Source organism: Poromitra crassiceps (genome assembly GCF_964638095.1).
Source record: "Poromitra crassiceps genome assembly, contig: HAP1_SCAFFOLD_1709, whole genome shotgun sequence".
NCBI lineage: Eukaryota > Metazoa > Chordata > Actinopteri > Beryciformes > Melamphaidae > Poromitra > Poromitra crassiceps.
The window spans coordinates 14997-20714 of record NW_028150705.1 but is presented as its reverse complement, the minus strand read 5'-3'; the positions used below and the strand labels follow the sequence as shown (position 1 = coordinate 20714).

The 5718-nt window shown below is 46.2% G+C and overlaps 1 pseudogene across 1 annotated transcript; it reads right to left on the bottom strand.

Moving 5' to 3' along the window:
• Positions 1–796: 796 nt before the first annotated feature.
• On the bottom strand, positions 797–1756 carry LOC310772007 (torsin-2A pseudogene; annotated as a pseudogene). Its single transcript has one exon. The product of its transcript is annotated as a torsin-2A pseudogene (transcript).
• Between the last annotated feature and the right edge of the window lie 3962 nt (positions 1757–5718).

The following is a 5718-nucleotide window of genomic DNA, read 5'->3' as shown; positions in this document are numbered from 1 at the left end:
ACCTTCACCACACCAGAGCACCTTTACACCAGCTTTGGACTTTCGAGCACTCTGGACCTTTTGTCTTCCATTATACAGTTTCTATCCAGAGTTGAGCAGCAGTTTGTGCGTGAGGAGCATGGAGAGGAGCATGGAGAGGAGCATGGAGAGGAGCATGGAGAGGAGTTGCAGCGAGCGCGTCGACACGATGAAAGGAAATGAAATGGCAGGGGGAGTCAACAACAGATGGAGATTGTGCATCAACCCTGGACACATTACAGTGAAAGAACATGTGTGCAGCCCGGATATCAAACTAAGTTCATATTACTTTGCCCAGAGAGTTTTCCCAAGTCATTTGTGATTGTGTAAACTTACATGCCTCATGGCTAACGTTAATGCGTCACAAGCACTCAGTGAGCGAGTCAGACATTTATTATTATTATTATACCAACAATGCACCATGTGACGACTAATCGACGTTGACTCCACTTTGTTGATAGAAAAGGAGTCGTGCAAACCCCTACTTGAGAGTCTGGTAAAGCCCTGTACACACAGAGCAGACTGGGGTTTCTGGTTAGGTGCACTTCAGAGTCTGGTAAAGCCCCGGTGTTTTCGGGGAAACTCCGGGCTGACAGCAGTGCAGCTGAAATGTTAAAGGGATATAGGCTATAGACGAGACGGCCTGACACCAAGCTCCAGAGTGCTGCTCTGTCTGACCTCTCTGTGGAAAAGGCTAATATCCATTCAGCCCTGTTCCTTCTCAACGTTTCCCCAGCTCGTCGCCGGGGAGAACTTTCCCTTTCCATCCACTGCTCACTCACAGGAACAGGTTGATCTTGGCTGGGACGGCCTTGCAGCCCGTGGTGGAGAAGTAGTGTCCTTTCTCGGGAGCATAGATCAAGTCGCCCCCTACAGCCTCGGCCACGTCACTGCGCCAGCACCGGCCCAGCTGGCACAGCTGGCGGTGGGCGCAGCGCTCCACGTGGCGCCGTGTCAGCGGCAGGAAGGGAACGAAGCGGGTGACCAGCTTCTGCTGGATGATGGTGGAGTGGTAGAAACCACTTGTGCTGCTGTTGTAAACTGTCTCTGCGATGGCATCGTGAAGGTCGGCCAGCCCAATCTCCTCTCGGTCCCGGCCAGCCTGCCGGTAGTCCAGGGCAAGCTGGTTGATCACATTTTCCCCCGTGGTGCTGATGAAGACGTAGATGGCCTTGCGGTAGTTGGTGCCGTACACCACGTGTGAGGGGCTGAGGAAGGGCTCCAGGGCGTCCACCACGCCGGGCACCATCTTCTCCATCTCGTCAAAAATGAAGAGGGAGCGGGCGCACGCCATCAGGTTCGCCGTCAGCCAGGTCCTCAACTCCCGCCTGTACTGCTCCACGCGGGCAGGTGAGGAGAAGTGGTGCGCGGGCAGAAACTGCTGGATGTACGGGCTGCTCATGCCCGAGCTGTACAGGTGCCTGCCCAGCATGGAGCTGACCAGCGTCTTCCCTGTACCGGACGAGCCGTGGAAGGACAGCACCAGGGGCCGGTCAGGGCTTTTATTCTGAAGGAAGTTAGCCACTTCCTCTGACACGATGTCCTGTGCCAGATGTTGTCCATACACATTCTTGTACAGGTCCCACTCCAAGTCTCTGATATTGGGCTTGAAGTGGCAGTCGCAGCTGTGGGACAGAGAGCAGTAAAGTGTGTGGAAGACAAAGCAGGCTGGCTGGGTACACAGCAGCAGAATCAGAGGCAGTGCCAGAACCCACACTGTCCCCGTCCATGTTGGCATTTTCAGTGTGGCCACTAGGGGCCGAGGCACCTATCTATAAGAGGGTCTGTCCGTATGTATGTCTGTCCGTCATCAGTGATTTCACTCGAGCAATTGTGATGTCATCGGTTACGATGTAGGAAGTAGGTGATGATGTCATCAGTGATGTCCGTCGAGCAATTGTGATGTCATTGGTGACGATGTGGAATGAATCAATAAAAAAAGTAATCAGTCATCACTGATGTGATGTCATCAGTGACAATGTCTTGAGTGATGTCACTCGAGCAATTTTGATATCATTGGTGATGATGTCATCAGTGATAATGTCATCGGTGATGTCACTGCAGCATGTGATGCACTTGAAATTGTGATGTCATCAGAGATTTCACTCCCGTAATTGTGATGTCATCAGTGATGATGTCATCGGACTCCCTAAAAACTTGACTGCGTCGAAGCCAGACGCTGAAATCTCTATTAACGGAGGACCCCTTCACGAAGGTGAAGGCGCGTTGCTCAGGAGGGATGAGGAGTGGAGGAACATGAGCCAAGATTGAGGAGGTGTGAGAAACACCGGAAACTTGCAAGAGGAAGAAGAACCAGGTCTAGAGTGAGAGTGAGACTAACTGTGAGAGGCAGCAGCAATGTGCCGCAATGCATCTAGTCTGCCGGAAAGCCATTAGAAGAAGAGGAAGAAGAAGAAGAGGAGGCGGTAATGCAACAAAGGATGCCAACTGCCAGAAAACACCACAGAAGAAGAAGACATGCCATTAGACTCAATATTTACTCAATGATTTACCTTTTACTTCAGAACAAGAACAGACAATATCACATTAAATATTTTGTCTGAAAGTGACAGTCTCCGAGTAATTTAGCGAAAAGTGTTACAATTGTGCAACTTCTCCAGAGCTTAATTTACTGTAGAGTAGCTCAGCTCACCACATTGCAGGGTCCCTGACAATACTGACCTCCCTGACAATACTGACCTGCAGTGTCCCTGACAATACTGACCTCCCTGACAATACTGACCTGCAGTGTCCCTGACAATACTGACCTCCCTGACAATACTGACCTGCAGAGTCCCTGACAATACTGACCTGCAGGGTCCCTGACAATGCTGACCTGTAGGGTCCCTGACAATACTGACCTGTAGGGTCTCTGACAATACTGACCTGTAGGGTCTCTGACAATACTGACCTGCAGTGTCCCTGACAATACTGAAAAATCTGGGGGGTTGGAAGCCAGATTTAGAGGAATATCTAATTTTAAATTATCAGACTGAGCAGGTGTAACCATAAGGCTATTTTCCAAACTGCTCAGCCTCCTGGAAAGATCCATAATCACCAGACTAAGTACATTGCCACTGCCCAGGCTCAATGGACTTGACAAAAAAGGGAGACCACATGTTTCAAAGCAATGTAACACAATGTTTATTTTGGCTGGTATTGCCTTTTCAGAAGGTAGAAATCTTTCCTCTAGAGCAGGGGTTCCCAACCTTTTTTGTGCCAAGGACTGGTAGATACATGGGGAAAAAAAGTCGCGGACCGGTTGTCAATTCTAATGGTTTTAGTTATATATATTTACTCACCAGGTGGCGACAAAGGGTAAATAACAGCCTTTTGTGTTGTACTGTATGTAGCCTATACAGTATTTATGTTTTTGTTTTAACTACAAACATACATAAACGTAAACTTGAAACTATGTTTCAACTACCATACACAGCCTATAATAATATAGCCTATGTTTATTAAAAAAAAAAAAAAAAATTACCTCTCAAAAATCTGAGGGGGCAATTGCCCCCTCAGTTACAATGGGCATGACGCTTCTGCCTCTGACAATACTGACCTGCAGGGTCCCTGACAATCTGGAGGCACGGGACAGAAGTCTAGAGCTATAGAGCTCTTCTATTCTATTATTTTGCTCATAGACATTTTATAGGAGTCTGCACTTTGGAGGGCGTGGCCTTTTTGCCCTGTCATCGCCATTCTTAATGTTCTTTTAATTCATTGACTGAGGTTCCACATTGATTAGGCCTATTCATGAAAATCCTTATAAATGACTGCACAATCTCAATAATTAAAGGCATGGTTGGTTGCAGATCATTAATTACATGCTTGCTTATACATTCATTTGTAGTTGTTTCAGAGATGTATTTTCTGTATTGTCGAAATACAAACTTGTGAAATACAAGATATTTTGTTGTCACCACCTGCATTTTGTTGATACATTTGCTCAGTTTGTAGCACAAGATGCTAACAAATCTTTCACAAGATGTGTTTTTTTACCCAATTTTCATTTTCTCCATTTTCTGGCTTTCCCAGGTTACCATCTTTTTCTCTGACATTGTGGGCTTCACCTCCATCTCCGCTTCATGTACTCCTCTGCAAGTGGTGGGGATGCTGAACAAACTCTACATGTGCTTTGACACGCGCATCGACTCCTACGATGTGTACAAGGTACAGTAGTGACAACATGAGAAACTCATGTGGAAAAGAAAACGCCCACACATTGCCTTTGCTTGCAAATGTTACTTCCAAGAGAGGCAGGTTAGACAGGGTCATATAACTGAATTGCATATAGAAATAACTCACCAAAATTGACTATTGCACAACCGATTTCACAATTCTTTCAGACAAAACCCCCCTTTAACACCTAATTAAAAAAACTCTGGCTCCGTCAGGTCACCGCACAGCCCAGGGGCAGAAGCCATCACTTATAATCCCATCACTTATAGCTGTGGCCAGATAAATTTCTTGAAACAGAGTCCACATTGCCAAAAAGTATATATATATATAGATAGATATATAGATATATATACTGTATATAGATATATAGATATAGATATAGATAGATAGATAGATAGATAGATAGATAGATAGATAGATAGATAGATAGATAGATAGATAGATAGATAGATAGATAGATAGTATACCTGTTTGCTGCAGGCTGCAAGCACAATTTATTTTATTATATATTTTTAATCAAAGCACCGCTTGTGCGAATATATTGGCAATTGTCAGTTGATGGGCTGAGGGTGGCCGGTTGGAAAAAACATATCGCCCAAGTGTGTGAGACCATGTACAAAATAAATCAGCATTGTTTTTCAGTGAAGTTCCCCTTTAACTTACAGCATCAGCTGAATAAATGGCCAAATTGTGATGTGTGATGTCGTCATTTGAGGTGGAGACGATAGGCGATGCCTACATGGTGGTGAGTGGTCTACCGGAGAGGAACGGGGACAAACATGCTGACGAGATTGCCAAGATGTCCCTGGATCTGGTGGCAGCCGTCAGACAGGTCGCTATCCCCCACATGCCCAACCAGAGGCTGCAGCTCCGAGCCGGCATCCACACAGGTGAGAGGAGCTCAATGGGCTTTTTCACATCGGCTATTTGAAGTTTTGGTCCGAGTGAAAGAGAATTTCATCAAAGTTCAGGATGTCTACTTGAGTAGATTTTTTTTTACTCTTTCCACCCCTGCAGAAAAGCCATCCTGTGACAATATGTGCAGCCAGTATTTCACTCTCCTTGCTCTTTAGGTCCATGTGTGGCAGGTATTGTGGGTTACAAGATGCCAAGATACTGTCTGTTTGGAGATACTGTCAACACAGCCTCTCGAATGGAGTCTACCAGCCTGCGTAGGTGCACCCATACACACACACACACACACACACATATGCAGGGGCGCACACACACACACACACACACCTACACAGTACACGCACACGCACGCACACACACACACACACACACACACACACACACACACACACACACACACACACACACACACACACACACACACACACACACACACACAGAGCCATGATGCACTCACACCCAACACATCCCACATGCATTATGGCATTAAGAGAGGTGTAACAGACTGTCGTGTCTGTGAATTTGATTCTCTGTGGAAGTCTAATTATGACATCCAAAAAATATTTTCACCACTTTATTTTTTAATCACATTTTCTATAAGACAAC